At 43.6% G+C, this 25656-nt stretch overlaps 1 protein-coding gene across 9 annotated transcripts in view; it reads right to left on the bottom strand.

Annotated features, from left to right (window-relative positions):
- The window catches only part of CLOCK (clock circadian regulator), a 265133-nt gene extending 250578 nt beyond the window's left edge, over positions 1 to 14555 (bottom strand). For 7 of the 9 annotated variants that reach the window (XM_033945122.1, XM_033945187.1, XM_033945213.1 and 4 more), the window contains exon 1: positions 14364 to 14555. The gene's annotated coding sequence lies outside the window, so the exon portion shown is untranslated. Of the gene's footprint in view, positions 1 to 13954; positions 14216 to 14363 lie in introns of those variants that run through there. The other 2 variants (XM_033945148.1, XM_033945169.1) reach the window with 1 other exon arrangement.
- Between the last annotated feature and the right edge of the window lie 11101 nt (positions 14556 to 25656).

Here is a 25656-nt window from a genome sequence, read left to right as displayed (position 1 = left end):
CAAGGCAAACTTACCAAACAACGTGGAAGGCTGTGGAAACTATCAGACTTGCCATAAAACAGACACATGTACAAATAATGTCCCCAAAATTCTTCCCTCATGGGTATTGCCAGAACACGAGTCTTAGAATTGCACTGGGTTTAAAAGATTTCAAATAACAGTTATTCTGATACAGTTTTAACTCAAAATGCCCTGGATGGACAAACATACAGTCTGAGGATAAATTTGTACTGCAACATGTTTTTGCCAAGTCCAGTGATTTTCTATCCCAGATACAGCAGGTGCTAGGAGCAGCTAGGAAGGTTTAGTTAATTAGTTAAGTGCCATCAACTTGTGTTCAAGTCCTAGTGACTTGATGAATTACAGATCTAAAAAGAAATCAGTTTTATGCTAGTCCAATGAGGTCCTCCAGCGTCTTCCCCATGGTTATTTTCAACATGTCCAGCCATCTGATTGCAGGTCATCTGGCTCCTTCGATCTTCCTAAACATGATGTGGTTCTCCAATGATCTTTCTCTTCTGACAGTATGGCCAAAATAAAAACGGTCATAACTTCATCATTTAGGCTTTGAGTGACATAGCCAGTTTGATCTCTTCCAAAATCAATTTGTTAGTTCTTCTGGTGGTCCACGTTATGCATAAAATCCTTCTCCAACATCAAAGCTCAAATGAGTCAATCTTCTTTCTGTCTTTTCCGAAATGTCCACCTTTCACATCTGTAACTGACCACAGAGAAAACAAGTGCGTGGACAAGTCTGATCTTCATTTGGATGTTATTTCCATGCTTTTGAATACTTTGTTGAGAGCCTTCACTGAAGAGTGACCAAGTGCTATTCTGTGGAGTATTTCTTCCCTGCTAGTTGATTCTTTGTTTGCAAAAGTGCCCAAGAGACTGAAATCCTTTACAACTTCTTTTCTATCGCCTTCGAGCTCAAAATTTTCATCATTTTCTGTGATCTTCATCTTTGTTCAGTTCTAATCCCATGCTATCACTTTCAGCTTTGACTTTTCTCAGTAGATATAGCATATCTTCTTTGCTGCTGGTAATCAGAGTTGTATCATCTGCATAGGGCAGGTTCTTTATATTTTGGCCATCAACTTTGAAACCAATGCACTCTTCTTCCAAGTTTGCTTTTCTGAAGATAGCTTCACAAAGTTTGAACAGATAAGGTGACAAGATGCATCCTTGCCTGATGCCATGTTTTATTGAAAATCAATCAATGTTACCATATTCTGTTCTCACTGCAGCTTCTCAATTTTTGTAGAGGCTTTTTATCAGCCGAGTTTTGTGTTTGGGTATTCCCATGTGCGCTAGAGTTTACTGTAGATGATGAAGCAAAAATATAGGAGCTTTTGGTTTTCTTTGCTCTTTTCCAATATCATTCTAACATTGACAATAACATCTCTTGTTTCTCGACCTTTTCTGAACTTCAGGTAGTTCTTGCTCAACATATGATTGTAGCCTTTGTTGTATTATGTTCAGCAATATTTTGCTGGTGTGTGGAATTAATGCAATTGTTCTGTAGTTGTTACAGTTTTTGGCATCACCTTACTTCGGTATAGGTATGAACAGTGATCTTCTCCAATCGGTTAGCCATGTTTTCTCCTTCCAAATCTGTTGACAGTCGCATGAGGACAATAATAGCACCTTCTTGAGCCTTTGATTAATTCAACTGAAATACTGTTGATATCAGGTAACTTGATGTTGTTTTTTGTATAAAGCTTTAACTGCTTCTATTAAAATATCTGGGTCTTCTTCCTTTTCCAGTCCAATTTTCCCAAAGTTATCCTCATTGCCTTTTTTGTATAGATTTTCCGTATATTCTTTGCATCTCTTTTTAATGCTTTCTAGATCACTCAATATCATTGCATCTTTAAGCATCCCAAATTGAGGCTGGAATTTCTGCCACAATCCCTTAACCTCCCGATAAGCTAATCTGATTTTTCCACTTACATGTTCCGATTCAAATTTTTGACACATATCCTTAGATATCATTCTTTGTTTTGCCGAACTTGACATTGAAACACTCAGTTTATTTGTGATACTTTTTCTCTTTTATCACTAGAAAGTTTTGCTCATCTTCTTTGTTCCGCTACTTTTCTGGTTTCTTCTGAGATCCCATGTGATTTCTTGGCTTTCTTTCTCTTTTGGAGCGGGGTTTTATTTTAGCTTCATCATTAATTACGATTTTGATGTCATTCCATAACTCTTCAGGCTCTCTATTTCCTGTATCAAGACAGGCAAATCCATTGTCTATTTTTATCCAATAGTCTTATGGAATATTTTCAAGGTCATATTTTGAGAGGTCTCGATCTTCTTACATATCAATAGCTCAGTCCTTGTAGTCAAATCTACAGATTTCCATCTCTTTCCTATGCAAATGCAGTCAATTTGATTTCGATATATGCCATTTGAAGAGGTCCATGTATACTGGCAATATTTGTGGTGTTGGAAATGCATTTTTATTATTGTCAGTAGGTTCATTTGTATTAAGTAACTGTATTAAGTTATCACCAGCTTCATTTCTTTCTCCTATGCCATGCTTTCCAATCACTGCATCTTCAAGTGTACTTCCTACTTTTGCATTAAAGCCCCACATAATAATCAGTAGACCATGTTTCAGTGGTTGATCTATTTCATTTTGAAGTTGTTCATAGAAAACTATATCTTCATCTTCCACGTCTGTCATAGGGGCATATATTTGGATCAAGGTGACATTGATCAGCTTTCCCTGTAGACGGAATAACATGACTATCATTGATAGCATTGTACTTTATTACAATGTTATCAATGTACATATCTGATAACCTACCAATTCCCTTAGTGGAACATACTACCAACTGGAAACCTATCCCATGATTAGACCATCACATACTAAATTTCTTCCTCAAGCTACCCAAGACCAGTAATCAAAGATAGACTAAAGATATCAAAAATGCAGAAATATATCAGCAGAAAAATTCTAGAATATACTCACAGCTCAAGTACATCCAGTGGATGCCAATATTGACGACATTCCATCAAAGAAATTAAAACCTGGATAAAAAGACTTTCCCAAAAACACTGTCATCTAGACATCTGCCCAGCACAACTACTGGAACACACCACAGCAGAGTTCTTGCGATAGTTGACAGTGCTTATAAACAAGTGCCTGACCCAAGGCAAATTACTCAACAGCGATATCCAAAGTTACCCTAATCCCAACACCTAAAGCATTAGGATTAAAAACTTAACAAAAAAGTAGAGAACTTTAGACTGGTAGCAGGCATCCCATGGCCTGCAAAGCTACTAGACTTCTGCATCAACACACATCTTACCCAATATTAGAATAAAATGAATGGCAAACACACCTTACAACATGGCTTCAGGCCCATGCACAGCACTGAATCACTATTACTGAACTTACCTCTAAGGTAAAACTTAACCTAAGTAAAGGTATCCAGACAATACTACTCCAATTCAACATTTCGGCAACATTCAATGAAGTAGACCACTCACTTCTACTAATGAACCTAAATGAACTGGAAGCTAAATGAAAAGTACTACAATGGTTCGCCCAATTTCTGAAAAATAGATTGTATGAGATATGGAAGGGTGAAAAAAAAAATTTGCAAAGCTTCTTTGCGATGCCAGAAATACAACACAATACAGCACATAAAAAACACAATAGACTACCTAAGTCTGGCTGGACACAAAAAAAACTACCTCAAACTAAACAAGTCCAATACCAAAATTCTCTGGTTTGGCAACTTCAACTCACTGCCTTGTACAGAAATTGAACTAACTTCAGGAAAGAAACTACAAATAGAAAGAACCACCAAAGTGCTGGGTGTCATTCTAGACTCTTAACCTATAAAGAACAGATAATGCACCTACCCCTTCCTTCTGTATCAATTAATTTTGTCTCGTCAGTCATATTTATATAATTTGTTTCCCTTTGATTATTGTAACCCAATATTTTTATCTTTTGTTCATCGCTTAGAAGTCAATATAAGCGATTAATCAAATACATAATAAACTTGGAAACTTGGTCAGTCCTAACAGAAAACAACTTCAGGACGACCAGTCAAGCAATACTACTACCTTACCTAGAATACCGCAACTATACAATGGTATTACAGAAAAAGAATTTTAAAAAACTAAACTATAGACACTCCAGAATACTGCAGCCAGTCTGATACTGACAGAAAACAAAATGGAAAAAGCAACTCCACTCCTAAAAGAACTACACTGGCTACCAATAAAGAAAAGAATTCAGTTCAAGATGATCTGCATGATCAACAAAGCCGTATATGGCGAAAACTCCCACGAGTTCACCACAAACATCAAGTTCATGCATTCCTTCCTCAACTTCCTCAAGATTCCTTTCCCTTCCCCTCAACAAGTTCACCAAAAAAAGATGCTCGAGTCCACTTTTGAATTTCAAGCTCTACAAATTTGGAATAAACTCCCTACATCTTTACGACAGATCACCTCATACTTCTGCTTCCGGAAGACAGTTAAGACAAGTGGTGCCTCACACAACGAACTTAATCCGTTCCAGGAGCAAGTTTGTTATGTGAAACGTTCGTTGTGTGAAACGCGTTTTCCCATAACAATACATGTTAAAAAAAATAATTCGTTCTGTAACATAAAATATGCTAAGATGACATAAAAAAAGATAAATTTTTGGTTATTATTTTTATTTAGATACATCTAAAAACATAATTGTTTTTTAAAACAACACACATTTTTTAAATTTAAAGACAGACTAAGTAGAGTCTAATTTTACAGTGAGAGGGCAGAGTCTCAGCGGCAAAAACTGGGACTTAACTGTTCTTTTTTTTTTTTTTTTCTACCGTGTTTCCCCGATGATAAGGCAGGGCCATCAAATAAGACAGCCCCCCCTTTTTAGAAAAAAATGTAAAATAAGGCACCCCCCCGCAAATAAGCCACCCACCGATACCTGCGCTTACCCGAATCGGGTGGTACGGTGGGTGACTCCGTGTAGTCCCTGGCACCCCCGACACGATCGGGGCAAGAGGGAGCTCAAGCCCTCTTGCCCCCCCGACTCCCTGACACGATCGGGGCAAGAGGGAGCTCAAGCCCTCTTGCCCCCCCGACTCCCCGACACGATCGGGGCAAGAGGGAGCTCAAGCCCTCTTGCCCCCCCGACTCCCCGACACGATCGGGGCAAAAGGGAGCTCAAGCCCTCTTGCCCCCCCGACTCCCCGACACGATCGGGGCAAAAGGGAGCCCAAGCCCTCTTGCCCCGCCGATTCCCCAACTCCCCGACAATACCGGGCCAGGAGGGAGCCCAAGTCCTCCTGGCCACGGCGACCCCCTAACCCCACCCTGCACTACATTACGGGCAGGAGGGATCCCAGGCCCTCCTGCCCTCGACGCAAACCCCCCCCTCCCCCCAACGACCGCCCCCCCCCAAGAACCTCCGACCGCCCCCCCAGCCGACCCGCGACCCCCCTGGCCGACCCCCACGACACCCCCAACCCCCTTCCCCGTACCTTTCTGTAGTTGGCCGGACAGACGGGAGCCAAACCCGCCTGTCCGGCAGGCAGCCATCGACGGAATGAGGCCGGATTGGCCCATCCGTCCCAAAGCTCCGCCTACTGGTGGGGCCTAAGGCGCCTGGGCCAATCAGAATAGGCCCGGGAGCCTTAGGTCCCTCCTGGGGGCAGGGCCTGAGGCACATGGTCGGGTTGGGCCCATGTGCCTCAGGCCCCGCCCCCAGGAGGGACCTAAGGCTCCCGGGCCTATTCTGATTGGCCCAGGCGCCTTAGGCCCCACCAGTAGGCGGAGCTTTGGGACGGATGGGCCAATCCGGCCTCATTCCGTCGATGGCTGCCTGCCGGACAGGCGGGTTTGGCTCCCGTCTGTCCGGCCAACTACAGAAAGGTACGGGGAAGGGGGTTGGGGGTGTCGTGGGGGTCGGCCAGGGGGGTCGCGGGTCGGCTGGGGGGGCGGTCGGAGGTTCTTGGGGGGGGGGCGGTCGTTGGGGGGAGGGGGGGTTTGCGTCAAGGGCAGGAGGGCCTGGGATCCCTCCTGCCCGTAATGTAGTGCAGGGTGGGGTTAGGGGGTCGCCGTGGCCAGGAGGACTTGGGCTCACTCCTGGCCCGATATTGTCGGGGAGTTGGGGAATCGGCGGGGCAAGAGGGCTTGGGCTTCCTTTTGCCCCGATCGTGTCGGGGAGTCGGGGGGGCAAGAGGGCTTGAGCTCCCTTTTGCCCCGATCGTGTCGGGGAGTCGGGGGGGCAAGAGGGCTTGAGCTCCCTCTTGCCCCGATCGTGTCGGGGAGTCGGGGGGGGCAAGAGGGCTTGAGCTCCCTCTTGCCCCGATCGTGTCGGGGGGGCGGGGGGGGGGGCAAGAGGGCTTGAGCTCCCTCTTGCCCCGATCGTGTCGGGGAGTCGGGGGGGCAAGAGGGAACCAGGCGGAGAGAGGGCAGTTAAGCGCAGTGCCTGCGCGGAAGGATGCAGCTCGGGCGACTTCGTTGTGTGAAACGAAGTTCGTTGTACGGATCAAGACATAAAGTTCGTTGTGCGCAGCGTTCGCTGTGCGAGGCGTCCGTTATGCGAGGCACCACTGTATCTCTTTTCCTTATAAGATAACTCTAGCCTCCTCATCTTTCACCAAGATTCAATTATTGTTTGATTGAAAATGGTCCTGTCCATTTGAGTTCACTGATCCCTATCAAATCAATTTTGGGTTTTTCCATCTGATCTTTAACAATTTCCATTTTTTCTTGATTCATGCTTCATACGTTCCATGTTCCTATGTTAAGAATATCTTTACAGCTTTTGATCTCCCTTTTCTGTCCATCAGCAGCAGCATCAGGACGTCTTGGTTGCTTTGATTCATCAGCTTCACAAACACTGGGGCATACTCTGGGTGATGATCAGCATTTCTTTAGTAGCACAGTAAATGCCTTCCAACCTAGAGGACAGAAGGTTTACTCTCTCCCATAATATTTATTTTAAAAATTATAACCCGCTCTATCCCTAGACAGGTTACAAAATAATGCAAGAGGATATCATTTGTGATGGGAAGTTTATAAGATTAGCAAGTGTTATGTACTGATCAGCATCATATGTATCCACTAATTTTCCTGGGTGTATTTATGGAAATCAGAGGGCTTTTTAACATTATTTACCAAATGCTGTAAAGCTTTGTTTCTCAGACAGAGAATTTGTTTGCTAAATTGCTGTCTCTCAGCACTGATAAAATAACAACACACTTTCACATATTGTTATGATGACTGGTTATATGTGGATGAAAATCTAGAGACCTTGGACTGTTTTGGGTTGCCCAGAGATACTGGTTTACCACTTGGTAAGAAATTTATTCTTATCCTAGTAAGGCTGGGGGTTTCTGTTTGGTCCCTTCAATACCTCTAAATATCTAATTTTATTTTGCCTCCTATTAGTGCAAAGGCAATCTGACTTTATGAAAACTCTGACAGTGGTTTATTTGACTGACTAACTTTACCAAATACTTCTGTCAAGGGGGGGGAAGAGGGGGAGCTACTTTTTGCATTCTTTTTTGTTTGTGTAATGCGATTGCAAGTAGTGCTGTTATGATCTTGTATAGTAATTTAAATGGGAAATAGAGTGTTCCAAATACAGTAGACTCTCTGCTAACTGGAACTCAAGCAACCAGCAACAACAACAACAACAAAAAAAAATATCAAAGAAATACTGTAATACTTTAAATAAAAATCAACTTCTGGCAGAAATTTAAGGGCTCCTTTTACTAAGCTGTGCTAGCGTTTTTAGCGCACGCTAAAGATTAGCGCATGCTAACCTAGCGCTACACAAAAAATACTAACACCAGCTCTATGGAGGCATTAGCGTGTAGCACGCGCTAAAACCGCTAGTACAGCTTGGTAAAAAGAGCCCTAAGTGTAAACTCAGCACGCCACACCACACTTTGCCTACATGTCCAGAAGGGATCATTCACTATGAGTCCAGATAATGATTGAAAGGTTTGAAGAGGAAAGGGCTCTATGACAAGAACTGAAGTAATAAAGGTAATGAGGGATGCCTCAGTTACCATGAAGACATGAGAATCATGGTGGTTTTAATCATGCTGAAATGTGAATAAGAAGTTCCATATTACAGAGACGCAGGGGAATGCAGGTTGGAGCTGGGTTGTGATTTTGTACACCACTTAGGCAACTTTTAAGCGGTATATCAAATTTTAAATAAAACTTGGAAACCTGGCCAGGCCAGAAGAAATTCAATGGAATCCAAAGGATGAGGAGAGTTCAGACTGGAACATAATTGCATAAGATTGCAATTGCTGGCAGAGAGGAAGAGACTTAAGCGTGGAGAGCCCCAAGAAAAATTAGATTTAACATAAAGGAGATGAAGGAAGACATCACTCTTGAGGCAGAGAAAATGACTGTTAAGAGTATTCCGTTGCTCTACTAGCTTCTAAGAATACACATGCATCACCTCTTGACAAGAGGAGAATGGTCTCCTCCTTGTACTGAGAGATGATGTGTTCCTATCTGGAAGCAGAGGTATTTCCTGCGAGCCGGAAGAATAGGGGTATGCATGTAGTCTGCCTTGAGATTCAGAAAGGAAAACCAGTTATTCTCCTCTAATTGGAGAGAAAAAGTGCCAAGGAATAGTATGGGAAACTTTTGTTATATGAAATACTTGGAGTAGAATCTTTGGCCCCTCTGCTGCGGAGGTACTGGTCGATGGAAATCAGTTGCAAAAAGTCCAAGAGTTCTTGTTGAAGAAGGGAGGTCTGCTGAGAACTGAAAGAATATATTCTCAAAGGCATCTTACGAAGATGAAGTACAGCCTTCGTTGAAGACCTGCAAGGCCCAGTTGGTGGTGGTGATTAGTGTCCAATAATGTTAATAATGCGCGAGATGATCCTCGATGGGATGTGGAGTAGGGTGGAATGGCAAAACTATGGCAGACTCTTGATAAGGAAGTAATAGAAACATTGGTGGTTCAGTGGTAATTTGATTGCTGGAGGTAGCAATGTTTTATCAACCAGAATTTCAAGTAGAGGAGCAAATTAAATCTGTAAGAGTGGAGTGGTGGAGGCACAACTGAATACTGAGCTAAAAAGTAGTGCTCTATTTAGAAGGTGAGTAGGCCTATGCAGAGTACTAAGGTCCAGGATTAGCGGATGACCTTTTACCTGGCTCGATATTTGAATGGAACCCCTCAACAGTGTCAATATCAGAAATTGATAAGAACTCTCCTTGTTTGAATGGAGTTCTGATAAAGATAAGAGTATATCTTTAGTTTACCCTAGTCAAGCTGATGAGCATTAGTAGTATAGGGCAAGCGAACCTCCAGTGAATGTGGATGGAGATTGTAAGATATTGATTAGGCAGTGTAGGATGCCAAGAAGTAGAATGAACTTTTATCAAAAAGGAATCGAGATGTTGGAGAACGTTGGCTTCTAGAGTGCTTTGGAGCCAGAGTTATGGATGACACTGATGGCATAGTATAACGCCTTTTAAACAATGTGGTCGACTGTTTAGGATCATGCGACTTAGAGGCTGAGGGAAAGGTCATACAGCATCCTTGTCTGGTGATCATCTGCATAAATTTTTCAATGTGATCACTAAAAACTTTGTCTCCCATGCAAGGAGAATTCACAAGGCGATCCTGGATGGCGAGTTCCAAGCTTTATTTATGAAGTCATGCTTGCCGTCTCATTGCAATGGACAAGGCTGATGCTCTGGAAGATACATCAAAAGCAAAGATTGATCTTGACATGAATGTCCTACTGTCAAGGAGATCATGCAAAGTTTGCTGAAAGTCAGGAAGCCGGTCTACAGTAATAAATTGTTCAAAATGAGACAGGTGTTGAACTAAGTGCTTAAAATGGAATACTTGAGTGCTTAAAGTGCATACTTGAGGATGCAGCTAGTAAGCATCATATTTTGAAAGCGCTTACGACCAAATTTAACCAAAGTATGACTTCTCGTACTTGGAGGTGCAGTGGTATATGATCTAGATCTGGATGACCTCGTCAAAACAGATTCAACCAGACGAGATTGATGTTGCAATTGTGGCCTATTAAATCTAGAACATAACTGCATCCTGTAAAGGGAATACAATTTGGATGGAGCCACTGATGCAGGGGAATCTCCTAGTTTTTCAACATGAAGACCTTATGGGGTCATGGATTGGGAGTTTTAAACATTCCCTTGAGCTCAAAGTCAAGTGCATCTGAAGATGCAGCTCTTGGTTCCCGTTCAGATTCCATATGCACAGAAAGAGCTTGATCCATTTGCCGTATGAATATGGCAAGGGAAAGGCTCTCCAGAAGTGATCCACATGTAGGTGGAGAAGATGTATCTGACAAAAGTCCATAGGCCTCCAGTGCAGAATATTGTGGGCAAGAGAAATTCTGAAGGGATAGATTAGAGTCCTTCTGTTGTAAAACTGGAGATATAAAACAGTTCCACACGATGCAATGTAGTGTGGTAGCAATGGTGCCGATAATAGTGTCGAAATGGACGCCTTAGTCTCTCTTGTTATCGGTCTGATGTCGATGAGGACGTGCTTAAATGATGGGACTTGAATTTGTGTCAAGGTGGAGACTGAGATGCAGTACCACGCGAGCCCTCATAGAGCTATGTATGGGCTGGACCTGGAGGAGTCAGTGCAGCAGTTGGCTTTATGAAAACTCTGAAATTGGTTTATTTGACTAACTTGACCAAATACTTCTGACAAGGGGGGTGGGAAGAGGAGGAGGTACTTTTTGCATTCTTTTTTGTTTGTGTATTGCGATTGCAAATAGTGCTGTTATGATCTTGTATAGTAATTTAAATGGGAAATAGAGTGTTCCAAATACAGTAGACTCTCTGCTAACTGGAACTCAAGCAACTAGCAACAACAACAACAACAAAAAAATATCAAAGAAATACTGTAATACTTTAAATAAAAATCAACTTCTGGCAGAAATTTAAGGGCTCCTTTTACTAAGCTGTGCTAGCATTTTTAGCGCACGCTAAAGATTAGCATGTGCTAACCCAGCGCTACACAAGCATCGATGTTAGTTCCTGAAGTAGCTCTCACAGTTTATCCTAATTGGTAGGATGTGGTACCATGGATGGTACAGGGTGTCGAAGCGTTGATGAGCTTGATTTTGGAGCACACCTCAGATATGACACTGCTGTCAACGTCATTTGGCATGCATCAACTTACTTGATGCTATAGATGCCTGCATTGTTTGGCAAGGTGAGGCATGGGAATCCTTCTTAGTCTGTTTTCCTGATGGGGTCAGCATCAGTACCAAGGCAGCTGACTTTGGCAAGAGTTGGTAAGATTCTACCCGCTGCTCAGGACCAAGGCGCTAAAGACACCAGTTGTGTGGATCAGTGACTGATATGCCCTAGTGCACCGAGAACTTCTCTTGAAGCTGATAGAAAGCACTGACATAGAGGAAAAAAAACACCAACGCGAGATTGAAGGAAAACAAGTTTTCTTCCGATGGTCGAGTACATTCATGACCGAAAAATAGTCAATGCTGCCTGCCGGCAAACCAGCTGAAAGAAGACTGAAGGCCCAAAAATGAAAAAGTAAAAACTTCAAACAAAACTCTGAGAAAATAAAGAATTATCAAAGAAAATAATATTAATTTTAAAAATCGATACGGAAAGGCACAAAAAAGGAAAAAAAAAATGTGCAATTGGAGAGACTCCCGACACACATCTTCTTAGCTCCATGGAAAATTAAAAACTGATGGTCCCGCAAGCCTATGTCAGGTGGGAAGGCACTCATGCATGCGCCATACGGGTAGTGTTGAAACTTCTTTGAAGTTAAAGGGAGAGTACACTTTTGTACTGTCCGAACTGGGCTCCATGGATGCCTGCTTGTCCTGGAATAAAATGTCATACAGCAAATCAGCTATCTATAGTGCTAGACTCTCCACTGCCCTGAAACTACAGGAAGTCCAGCAGGTCACACTGTGTTTATAGTACAAAATATAGATCCATGGTTAAGAACATGCATGTGAGAGAGGGGACACTGAGAGAAGCACTCCCATCTCGAAGATGGTTTTTTCCTTCAAACTACTGGAATAATCTTTTGCTATGCCTAAGAGAAGGGGGAAACAGAGGGGTGTCCCTCCACCTACCTCAGGATCCTCGACGCTGAGGCAGACTGTGATTACAGCACAGTCCAACCTTCCATTTCAGGCGCTTCTGCTGCTGTGAGTTGGGAAACTCACAGCTTAGACGGCGAGATGTTACTCTCGTTGAGCCCGTGAGGACCGCATGCCCCTCCCAAGCCCGGAGAAACGTCAGCGGAGTGGAACACGCAGGAGGGCTCCCCCAGCGTATGGAGTGAGGCGCATTCTCTAGCTGCGATGGACCCGGAAGCGATTACAACTACGCTGACTCCGGTGTTGGAGGTGCAGCGTTCAGGGAGTGTGGAACCTTTGGCAGCCAGCGGTGGTGAGGTTGCAGGAGCCCAGAGTTTGTCTCTTGGAGTAGAGGCCTCTAAAAATCTGGCTGTTATCTCCTCCCTCAGTCCGTTGGCGAGACCCCAGGCAGTAACTCTGGATTCTATTTGGACTGCGATTGAGAACCTACACTCGGTATGCACTAACTTTGTTTCTATTACTTTGAATTCTACCTCCAGGATAAGTTCCTTAGAGACTTCTGTTCAACAACATCAAGTGGACTTAAAAAATTTAGAGAAAGTAACAATTGAGACCAATAATTTACTTACTGAACAAATGACAGATAAATTGATGATCTTGAAGAAGATTGAAAACTTAGAAAACCAACAGAAAAATCTGAATTTGAGGATTCTTAACTTTCTGGTTGCTAAGTTTATGCCACCTCAAGAACTGTTTAAGAATTTCATGTTGTCTGTCTTAAATGTTCCAGAAGCAAATCTTCCCCCGATACAAAAAATGTATTATTTAAAACAAATGCAAAAGGAAAAAACTTTAGTAGTTGAAAATACATAGTTGGATGTTTCTGCTATTTTGCAATCTTCTGATATTGAAACTCAGGGGCGGGCAACATTATTGGTCTCATTGGTATTCTTACAAGATAAAGAAATGCTGTTTGAAATTGTATTTTAATTTAAAACAGATCACCTATTTAGGTGAAAGGGTATATATATTTCCAGATATCTCAAAGTGGTCACAATCCAGGAGGAAAGAATTTTTGACTTATCGATCAAAGGTGATTGCTCTGTGGGCAGTGTTCCAGTTAAGGTTTCCCTGTAAATGTTTTGTCTCCTATTAAGGGAGTAAATTTTCTTTGAACTTGCCCAATTAGGTATTTTCCTGGAAGGTAAAGGAATCTCTACACAGCCTGATTGAAACAGGTTACTTATGCGGTATTAAGTTATGGAAAGGATAATATCACAATACTGCTCTATTTCCTAATCTTTTATTTTCTTTGGTATACGTCCCCTTTCCCAAGGGGCTTTATTCATTTTGTCTCCTCTCCTTAGATTGTGGACTGTATTAGATGGTTTTTTCTTTCATTGTTTACTTTTTGGGCCTTAGTTTTTAACTAAGTGAGCTTATACTTTTGTATTGCCTTTAACATTTTTGTAAATGGGATGTATTAAAATGATAAATAAATATATATAAAAAAAGAACATGCATATTATTTTGTTGTAATCATATATGGGGCCCAATTACTCTCATGACATTCATAGCAGCACAACAAAACACTAAACCAAATTATAAACATACATACCAACCAAAAATTCTTCAAGATTGAAGTTCAAATTCCTTGTATAATGTATACAATATTAAACACATTCGCATGGATTTGCAGATCACAGCAGCAGTTAACATCTCAATTATTAACCATACTTCCTACTTGTATTAATTAAAATCACAAGCATTTGCAAATACTTGTATCAAAAAACACAACTCTTCTACAGGTATTAATTATAATCACAAGCATTTGCAAATATGAAGTATCAAAAACACATCACTGAAAAGCACACACATACGCAAGTCTCTCAACCCTCCGAAGTCCTCAAAGAGCGCCGTGAGAGAGAACTTCACACAAGCACCTCACACCACAGCCAGCAATGGAGAGGTGGACGAATAAGAGGGGGTGGGGTGCTGTCTCCCAGAGAGATCCAGGCTGGAGCTCTTTGGGACAGCTAGGCAAACGAGCCCCCTATATGCCAAGTGGCAACCATCCTCCTTCTCGCCTTCCCTGATGCCTCGTGCCCGGCTAAGCAGGAATTGAGAGCGCAGCCACTGCCAGTAAGAGGGACAGTAAGAAAGTGGGTCAGTAGGCCTAGCAGGAAAGTGGGTCACTAGGCCTAACAACAGCTGCGCTATTTTAAACACTAAGCACCGCCTCGCTTCAAGACAGCACTTCACACCTACAGTGGACGCCGAAGCACTCACCAGTCGCGGTCTCCACCGCCTCCCGAGCGCGTAAGACCACAGTGCAGCCGCACCCCCAACGCTCGAACCTCAGTGCGTGGTGTGCCCCCGTATGCTAATACCGCACATGCGCAATTTGTCGCCTTCTTCCAGTGTGGATTCACCGCTTAGATCAGAAGAACAAGCCCGAGTAAACTGATGGGAGTGGCGCGTGGATACCGTCACTCCCTTACCTGAACGGCAGGGTTATCTGCGCAGGCGCTGCTGTGTTAAGTTGTGTTAACCAAAGGAGTTGTTGTTGCTCTTGTCAATACCTACACACACACACAAATTATTGACTTACCATTAAATATCTAGTGAATTGGAATCAGAGTATTCTTTTTCTTTTAACACAGCAAATAAAACTGAAACGAGGACATCCTGTCAACGCTAGAGGTGACTCAAGAGTCATATGTGTCTAAAACTCATTGCTGAGGCCGGCCAAACCGAGGGTCGTCTTAAGGATTTGGTACCCTAAACCAGGGGTAGGCAATTCCAGTTCTCGGGAACCAGGTCAGGTTTGCATGCACTGCCTCCTTGAGATGAAAATTATTTCATGCATATTTAATAATAATAACAACTTTATTCTTCTATACCGCCATAGTCGTGAGACTTCTAGGCGGTTTACATTGAAGAGAGCTGGACAGTCAGCGAGTTATAATATGCAGAGATAAGAGAAATACAGCATGCAGAATCTTTAAAAAGGTAGCAAAATACAATATACAGTTAGAAATTTGAGACTTATATGCAGGAGTGGACATGTTTGAAATATTTGAAATTGTGAATATCCTGAAAACCTGACCTGGCTCTGGCTCTCAAGGACCGGAATTGCCTACTCCAGCCCTAAACCAACTGTTACTTTTGCATCCCAGCCTTGCAGATCGCAAGGCTCATACGAGGGGGTGCTGAAAGGTTCTCAGCCTAACCAAGTTCCTAAATTCTGAACGTTAGTTTGCTACTTTAGCTGAAAATAGTTTATCTATGGACTTGTTAATATTAAATAAAAACGCTTCTTTCAAAGCGAACCCTGCCATATTGTTTCTATTCTACCTCTTCCCTCCCTTATATGGTTTTATTTTTATCTCGATGTACTTCTCAACTTACCTGATCCCCTCTTATTTGTTCCAGTATGTCAGTAACCACCTCTTTTACTAAGGCGCACAAAATGCTAACGCGTCCATAGAATATAATGGATGCATTAGCATTTAGCACACGCTAAATCAGCTAGTTTACCTTTGTAATACACTCCCCTTTTAATAATTTTATCATTTTCTTTTAATTAATATTTTTTTATTGGAAACCGTTTAGGTACCTGTTCGATAAACGATATATCAAAGAATAAAGAAGCTTGTTTTATTTTGCAAAGTGCCAATCTGCAGAATCGTAATGCTAAGTTTTGTCATTGTTTCAGATAATTGATTAAACCATATCAACAAAAAGTGTGGAATTTTCAAGTGTGGAACTCTAAGCCGTCATGAAGTTCCTATTCCTGCAGAAGAAAACTCCAAAGGAAATCCATTAATTTATGATAACATGCATTGAGTGTAAAATGCCAATCTTACTTCACAGTGAAGAAGTGGTGTGCAAACTTTCAGCTTGGAGACTTCAAAACCGAAGATGCAGCAAGGTCTGGGAGGCCTCCAATGGTGTCAACTCCTGAAATTGTTGACCATGTCCATGACCTGAGTTTGGCAGATCGGCGAATATTGCCTAAAACAATTACTGAGACTCTCATATATCCAAGGAATATGTTGGGTGTATAATCCACGAGCAGCTAGGTATGCAGAAGCTGTCAACCAAGTGTGTGCCCAAATGTTTGAATGCTGACAAGAAGCAACATCGAGTGGACACTTCCAAGTTGATTCTGTAACATTTTCAGCGAACTGGTACCAACCTTTTGGAATGACTAGTTAAGTGTTGATGAAACATGGTTACACCACTATAATCTGAGACAAAACAACAGTCCATGCAATGGCGGCACTCAGGTTCTCCAAAGCTAAGGAAATTCAAGACCCAAAAGTCAGCAGGAAAGGTCATGGCCACAGTGTTTTGGGATCAGGAAGGTGTTGTAATGACTGACTATCTTCCAAGGGGCCAAACAGTTAATGCAGAATACTACTGTAACTTGCTATGCTAATTAAAGGAGGCATTGAAAGAAAAAAAAGGAGGGAAGCTACTGAAAGTTCTCGTTTTGCAAGACAATGTACCTGCTCATAAGGCTTTTAAAATGATGGATCTATTGACACAATTGGGGTTTCAGTGCAAAAGCCATCTACCCTATTCACCAGATCTTGCTCCATCTGACTATTATCTGTTTCCAAACCTTAAAAAGAGTTTAAAAGGGTGACAAATTTTTGAGTATTTCTGAGGTGATTGCAACAACAGAGCAGTATTTCAATGACCAGACACCAAAGTATTTTTTGGAGGGATTACAGAAACTTAAGACATGATGTGCCAATTGTTGAACTTAGGGGTGAATATGTGGAATAACTTGTAAGTTTCATGGCTCAAAGTCATTCCCTTCTTGGTTGGCCTGAAAATGGCTCCACACCAGAAGGTACTTTTGTTATTTGATCATTTTATTTTTGTGACAACTCCTACAAATGTACCTGCCTTGGGTGGTGGGAGGAAGGATTTTCAGGGCAGTCATTAAGCAAGGAGATTGAAATTCTCAGCCTGGTGGGTGGTTTTGCTAGCTCATGCAGGTAGAGTCAGGAAAATGTGTTTTTGAAACAAAGTTCATTGGTTGCCCAGCCCTATTCTGGATCAGTAGCATGGAATGTGGTTACTATTTGGGTTTCTGCCAGGTACTGTGACCGTTTGGCCATTGTTGGAAACAGGAAAGTGGGCTAGATGGTCTGACCCAGTATTTTTTTTTTTAAATATATAAATCTTTATTAATTTTCAAAGCTAATACAAAGTGCCATGAATTATACAGATATTAATAACAAAATAAGCATTTAAATTCCATTAATAGCAATGCAGAATATAAAAATCCCTCCCCTCCCATCCAACAATTAAATCAAGAAATGAACCAAAAAGATTTCCCCCCACCCACCCATGCCGTCCTGGATATGTATCGAAATAAACAAAAAATTTAAACAAAGACAACTATGTTGAATTAACAAAGGATGTCAACGGACCCCAAACCAAATTAAATAACTTGCTATGCCCCAACATATCCGCATTCGTATTTGTACCCCAAACATAAACTGGCCCACCAAAACAGAAAGTTGAGGTGATCGCAATTCTTCCAATTGCGGGTTATCATTTGCATACCTACCCTGTCATAATCAAGAAGAGCCTGCCTTTGTAGCGATGGGAGACTTAATATGCAGCAATGTTCCACATATAATTGCCTCATACGTCAAAGGGATTGTTGATTCCAGGATGAGGTTAATCTGTCCCCATATTGACTTCCAGAAGCTGAGTATCAAAGGACAATAGAACAACAGAGGATTCTGTGTCCCAATGTCTAAATGACAGTGCCAGCATCTATTAGATTTGGAACTGTCTAACTTGTGTAACCTAACAGGGGTCCAAAAAGATCTATGTAACAGAAAAAAAACCATGTTTGTCTCATAGATGCTGAAGCTGTACGTTTCATCCTCCAAGTCCAAATTTGTAGCCATCGAGATGCAGAAATATACTGCTTTATCTCAATGCTCTAAATGTCCCTAAGACCATTTTTTGGTTTCTTATTCAAGAATTCACTGGGTGGCCTGATGCCCCAGCAGATCTGTCTGGAAGCATAGGACCTGCAAGCTATAATGCTTTTTAAGATTCTGCCAATCAGGGAATCCACTCTGAATGGCCTGCTTCAACTGCAACCACCTATAATTTTGAGATTTTTAAATTCCGAATAATTGTTGCAGTCGTGAAAAATACAGGAGGTTCCCATTAGATATAAAATCATCTAATGTTTGAATGCCTGCCTGCATCCAATGCTTCCAGAAGATCACAGACCCGCCTATGTGAACCTTGGAGTTTAGCCATAAGGATTGATAAGTGGATTTCTCTACTGGAACATCTGTTAATTTATTAATAAATTTCAATGTTTTCCAAGTATCAAATAAAATACTATTGTCCTTAACATATCTAGGTAACTTGATACACAGCATATGAAACAATCGTAATGGGGACATAATTTGCCACTCTAAGTACAGCCAATCTGGAAGATTTCCCATAAGCTCAGGGAGGATTCAATACATACCTTGGCAGTATTTTTTTAATGTTCTTATGAGACCCTAGCACCAGGGAGGAATAGGAGGAAGTCCTGAAGGCCAAGTCAGGAGAAATTTGCTGTGCATGGTATCTGAACCACCAACTTCTGCCTTAGGAAACAGAAGGAGGGGAGCAGTGGCACTGTATTTGTTTGGCTCGGGGAGCTTCAACATCCCTGCCAGCAAACATAAAGGGGGGGCTGACGTTTTAGAGGGGGCCTGAGCCCACCAAGAACACCCTTTGGCTATGCTACTACTACAGCCTATGAGGTTCATAATTGAAACAGAAATACATCTTAAAAACCCACCTAAATCAGTACTTGGATGACCTAAAAGATAGGTCATCCAAGTACCGATAATCAAAATGGGTTTTAGATGTATCTAAAAGCAGCTTAAGCCTTTTCACTGCCGCTGTGTGCCCAGAGTGAAAATGAGTGTTTTTCGAGGAGTGGTTAGGGCAGGAGGTGGGGAGGATGTGGAACGACCTAAACTTAGTCATTCTGCATTGATAATCAAAAGTTTAACGAGACTGCCTAGATGGAACTTATAAGTTGTGACTTAGGCGATCTAAAAACAGATCTATGTGCCCAGAAGGTATCAAAAGTGACCAGATAACCACTTCCAGGACAATTTACAGACCCCCCACACACAGACCCAGTGATCACTGCCCCCCCCCCTACACACACAGCCATACAAATCAAAATAAAAATGTACATACCTGTCTCCAGAACATCAGCACCTGGCATAGGAAAGCCTAGTAGAGCTGCACAGAGATGGCTTAAGTAGTCTGGGAAGTGGGTTAGTGAACCATGAAGAGGAGGACCCTGGCCCATAAGCCACTACTGCATTCATGGTGGAAAATGTGAATCCACCCAGGGCAGGATTAATTTGTCGAGGGCCCATAGGCACACACTGGGCCCCCCTGCTCCGCCCCACCCCACCATGTGCCCAGGCGGAAACAGGAAGCTGATTCAGAGGGAAGCTTCGGGCAAGCAGCACCGTTTGCAAAATTATAGTTCCCGTTGCCTTTCTTACCCGAGTTGCTTGCTTGTCTTACTTTCTGTCGATGGGGGGGGAGCCACGTTGTTGATCGGGGAGGCTGCGTTGCCAATCGGGGGGGGGGCCCACATTGCCGATCGATGCTGGAGGGGCCCATCACCATTTGGAAAAAACAATGTTGATGCCCTCCTTCATTGGGCCCCCCTGACCATTTCGGGCCCTAGGCACGTGCCTACTTGGCCTATTGGTTAATCCTGCCCTGAATCCACCAAAACCTTACTGTATTGCCATATGGGTGCTACCTGCAGCCATAAGGGCTATTGGGGTGGTAGACAGGTGGATATAGTAGGTTTGGGGGGGCTCACCATGACCTGCAAGGGAGTTGTGGTGAGATGTTTATGTGGCACCCTTTTTGTGAAGTTCACAGCAGTGCCATGTAAGGTGCCCCACTACTCTGATGCCATGTTTGGGTGTCCATTCCATCACTTTGCTGATCCCTCCCATGTCCACAAGGTCTTTTTCTAGCCATTTTGGACTTGGATGATTTTTTGGAGGAGAATGTGGTATAAAGATAGACGACTTAGCAGTCTGGACGATCAAATGGCTGGACATAGAAGTAGCCAATTCTCGGAAAAAAAATATATTTTGGGCGTATTTTTCGAGAATGGACTTTAGATGCTGCTTACTTTGGACAACTAGCACCTTAGGCCCAAAATGGACTTAGACAGGTTTTTTAATTATGTCACTCCAAATGTCTTTCTTTATCCTCCCTCTTTTCACCTCTCCTCTACCTTCCCTCTCCATGAAAAGTGGATTTTGGGAACTACATGCTGGTTAGTCTGACCTCTTTGATGAGTAAATTAATGGAAATACTTCTAAGACAGAGGGTAGTAAAGTTTTTGGAATCCAGTGGATTGCAGGACCTGAGGCAGCATGATTATACTAGAGATACAGACCTATCATGCTTCCCTCATTCATCAGAAGACTCTTACTTTCAGGGGTCATCTCTCAAAGTCCCACCATGGAGCTAAGAACTCCCACTCTTATTGCAAAACTGGTCCAATGGCAGCAGGAGATGATGTTTTATTAAGACTAGGGCTGTATTTTGGAAGTAGACTCTGAAAACTTTGACACGCAGCTCCTGATTGGTGAGGCCCGACATTAGTGCAGGAAGAGGCGGTCAGAGCATACTGCGAGTGATTTCCTTCACTCGCCAACGCTCCGGTTGCCCTCTCCTGTCTTCCCTGCTAAAAACCATATTTGCGGTTTTTCAACATTCGCGGAAGTTCCTGGAACGGAACCCCTGCAAATTTTGGGGGAGTACTGTACGTCTAAAAACCCGCCTAAATCGGCACTTGGACGATCAAAAAGACAGGTTCTCCAGCTACCAATAATCAAAACAGGTTTTAGACGTATGTAAAAGCAGCTTAGACCTTTTCACTGCCGCTGGATGCCCAAAGTGAAAAGACAAAGAGTGGGAGGTGGGTGGGATGTGGGCCAACCTAGACTTAGTCCTCTGGCAGCCATAATCGAAAGTTTGACGAGATTGCCTGAACGGAATTTATACATTTTGACTTAGACCAAGTCAAAACAAGTATAATTCCAGATCGGGCCACTGAGCAAATCGTGGCTGCTGCCATAAGCTCAGCGACCCAGGCAACTCATTCCCCTGCCCCTGTAACGATCGCGGCAGGAGGGATGCCAAGTCCCTCCTTCCTGGCACCCACTGCAACCCCCAATAGTTCTCCAGCAGGAGAGATAACCAATCTCTCCTGCTGGATACCCCCACCCCCATGACTTCCCAGCACCTGCTGCGACCTTGATAGTTCTCCAGCAGTTCTCCCTGGTTGGGGGGGGTCTTGGTGGGGGTGGCCTTGGGGGGTCTGAGTGAGCTACCTTTGGGGGAGGGGGGTCCAGCTGGAGGGACTGGGCATTTCTCCTACTGGCGATCATTTGGGGACGGGGTGTCTGGCAGGAGAAATTGAGTATCTCTCCTGCTGGAGAATTATCAGAAGTCACAGCGGGTGTCGGGCAGGAGGGACTGGGCATTCCTCCTGCCATGATCATTCGGGGGATGTCTGACAGGAGAGATTGGGTATCTCTCCTGCTGGAGAACTATCGGGGGTCGCAGCGGGGGCTGGGCAGGACAGACTGGGCATTCCTCCTGCATCGATCATTCGGGGGGAGGGTTTGGGGGTGTCTGGAAGGAGCGACTAGGCATCTCTCCTGCCTCAATCATTTGGGGAGGGGAGGTTCAGGGATAGCCGACAGGAGGGACTGGGTTTCAGGGTGGTTGTGGGCAGGAAAGATTAGGCATCTCTCCTGCCGGTGATAATTTTGGGGGCTTGTGGCAGGTTCCGGCAGGAAAGATTCTCTAACCGGTACTTATGACAGACACCAGTTAGAAAATCATTCTTGTAGGCGAAGGACTGGTCCTTCCCACCCATAAAAGGTCTTGTTTTGGGCATTTGGGACTTGGGCAACTTTTTTTTTTAAATAGGGCTTAAAGGTAGACGTAGTGGCGGTCTGGGCGATTAAAAGCCTGAATGTACAGGTAAGCCATTCTCGAAAAAAACTCCACAGTTTGGATCTTTTTTTGAGAATGGACATTTCCCTGCTGCCTACTTTGGGTGCTTAAAGCCTTAGGCCAAAAAGGGACTTAGACTTTTTTTATTATTATGTTCCTCTATGCTTTTAATCACGCAATTGAGTGAATGGTGTGGTGGCTTTATTAGCCTCCTTTTCAAGGTAATATATAGAAATAAAACAAAACCATAAAGGAAATAAAGTGATACCTTTTTATGGGACTAACAAAGCACAGTTACTTACCATGACAGGTGTTATCCAGGGACAGCAGGCAGATATTCTCACGAATGGGTGACGTCACCGACGGAGCCCCGGTACAGACTATTTTAAAAGTGCATCGCCACTTTAAGTCTTTAGAAAGTTCATGATAGCCTGAACGGCGCATGCACGAGTGCCTTCCTGTCCGACGTAGGGCGTGCGGTCGCTCAGTTAAGATAAGCCAGCTAAGAAGCTAACCCGGGGAGGTGGATGGGATGTGAGAATATCTTCCTGCTGTCCCTGGATAACACCTGTTACGGTAAGTAACTGTGCTTTATCCCAGGACAAGCAGGCAGCATATTCTCACGAATGGGTGACCTCCAAGCTCTGGATAGATTTGAGGAGGTCATCCACCATTGAAGCGACCGCAGAAGAGATGATGTCACAGATATATGCTGTGAGAGACGATCCGTCGCTTGAGACCACTGGGAAGCCAGAATCCACTGAGGAGTACGAAGATGTAGTCTTGCTAGTGGTGTGACATGGACAGTTGAAACCATGTGGCCTAGAAGAACCATCATGTGTCTGGCAGAAGGTTTGAAGAGGAAGCAATTGCTGACAGAGACGGATGAGAGTCTGAAGCCAACCTGGAGGAAGAAACGCTCTCATGAGAGTGGTGTCTAGGATTGTCCCAATGAATTGCAGACGTTGGGTCAGAATGAGATGTGATCTGGGGAAGTTGACTTTGAATCCTACAATCTTGAGAAAAGAGATGGTCTGAGATGTTGCTTGGACCATTTCCTGAGATGAGACAGCCTTGATCAACCAGTCGTACAGATAAGGAAAGACTTGAGGACCGTGTGATCAGAGAGAGGCGGCCACCACAATTAGGCACTTCGTGAAGACTCTGGAAGAAGATGCCAGGCCAAAGCGAAGAACCTTGTATTGGTAATGACAGTGATTGATTTGAAAACGGAGGTTCTTCCTGGAAGCCAGATGAATCGGGATATGTGTGTAGGCTTCTTTGAGGTCTAGAGAGCATAACCAGTCTTTCTGATTGAGGAGAGGCTAAAGCAGGGCGAGTGACAACATCCTGAATTTCTCCTTGACTAGAAATTTGTTGAGAGCTCTGAGATCCAGGATGGGTCTCAGTCCTCCGGTCTTCTTGGAGATTAAGAAGTAACGGGAGTAGAATCCTTGGGCCTGTTGATCGAGGCGATCTTCCTCGATGGCATTCAGCAGAAGAAGGGATTGCACCTCCTGCAGAAGAAGGGAGGACTATGCAGGGTCCAAAGCTGAATCTCTTGGAGGATTGTCTGGTGGAAGAGTCTGAAAATGGAGAGAGTAACTCTGATGAATGATGTTGAGGACCCATAGGTCCGATATGATGATTTCCCAATGACTAATGGAAAGCTGAAGACGACCTCCGATGGGCTGAGGCAAAGGATGAGAAATGTTGAGATTGGCTATGATCCTGAAAAATAGGTCAAAAAGGCTGTGTAGATTTAGGTGTAACATCCTGCTGTTTTTGCTGGGGTTGACGGGGTGCTGCTGTTGCTGCTTCTGCAAGGTTGAGACTGAGGTGGCGGCAGAGGTTTTGCAGCAAAACAACACTGATATGAAGACTGTTGTCTGAAAGGCAAACAGGTGGAGGCTTTTTCTTGTTTTTAACCAAAGTATCCCACATGGTTTCGTGAGCTGATAAATTTTGGGTGGTTGTATCTAAGGAAGCTCCAAAAAGTTCATCGCCCAAACAAGGAGCTTTAGCAAGACGATCTTGATGGTTAACATCAAGCTCCGAGACTCTGAGCCAAGCTAGGCGTCACATTGCCCCAGATATAGCCGCAGCATGAGATGTTAGCTCAAAAGCTCATGTATTTGCACAGCTTTAGCAAGTCATAAATGTAATTTTGAAAAGCAGGTAATTTGCGATCAGGTAAGTACTTCTGAAAAGTGGCCATTTGGGTAACTAAATGCTTGAGATAGAAGGAGAAATGGAAAGCATAGTTACCAGACTGGTTGGCAAGCATGGCATTCTGATATAATCGTTTGCCAAAACGGTCCATTGCCTTACCCTCTCTGCCAAGAGGTACAGAAGCATAGACACTGGCTCCAGCAGATTTTTTAAGTGTGGACTCCACCAGGAGAGACTCATGGGGGAGCTGAGACTTGTCAAAGCTCAGAATGGGTACCACCCTATGTAGCGAATCCAGCTTGCGAGGAGCCACAGGGGTGGTCAAAGGAGTTTCTAAGTTCTTGTAAAAGGTCTCCCGCAAGATGTCATGAAGGGGAAGCCGAAGAAACTCCTTAGGTGGCTGCTCTTAATCTAATACATCCAAAAGTTATTTAGATTTTTTTGAGTCAGCTTCAAGAGGTATAGAAAGTGTCTCTGCCATGTCTTTCAAAAATTTTGAAAAAGAAGACTTATCCATTTGTTGAGAAGGTTCTTGAGAAGATGTAAGTTGAGAGTCTTCAGCTGAAGACACATCCTCATCAGACAGAACAGGCTCTTCAGAATCACCCCAGAGGTCCGAGTCTCGAGTGGGTGGAATAGGGTGTCGAGCAATGGGTGTCGATGATTCCATATGTTTCATCGTCCTCAAAGCCTTGCCTGATTTGACCGAGATCGTCTCGGGAGATGTTTGGGAAGAAGAACGGTGCCGAGCTGTCTCTGACATCGAGCATTTAACCAACTCAGATGGCACCGAGGAAGATTTTTGCAATGTCGACACCAAGGCTTCAACTTTCGGTGCCGATATTGAAGACTCAGACCGGACTGGCACCGGAAGAGCCAGTGTTGCCATAACAGGGAGTAAGAGCTGTAACTGCTCCCTTAATTCCTCTCGCAGCAGTTGTTGAATTTGCTGCCTTAGGTCGGGCACCGGTACTGCTTGCTTTTTTGCTGGTACCGTTGGTGCTGATCTGCACTCTGGCAATGAGGAGGTCGATGTTAAGGCACTCACTGATATAGGAGCCGATCATTTCTTGGGTCTCCTCGAGGTCTGCAGGACTTGGCTCACTGCTGAAGTGACCTGGGAGCCCGAAGTGGTGGGGGAAGGCTTCTTAGCTGGCTTACCCACTGCATGCGACACCGAAGATGAATCCATTAATGTCGGGTGTTGCGATGTTGACTTCGGTGTGGACCCCGACGTCAGTGCTGATGTTGAATCACCCTCCATAGTGGAACCGAAGAGGAGACGCTGTTGTATCAGACGATTTTTAAGGGTCCTCTTCTGGAGTGAGGAACAAGTGCATGATTCAGCCCTATG

The sequence above is a fragment of the Geotrypetes seraphini genome, chromosome 1, assembly GCF_902459505.1.
Source record: "Geotrypetes seraphini chromosome 1, aGeoSer1.1, whole genome shotgun sequence".
Taxonomy (NCBI): Eukaryota; Metazoa; Chordata; class Amphibia; order Gymnophiona; family Dermophiidae; genus Geotrypetes; species Geotrypetes seraphini.
Note: the sequence above shows the minus strand (reverse complement) of the source record. Positions and strands in the feature narration are given on the sequence as shown.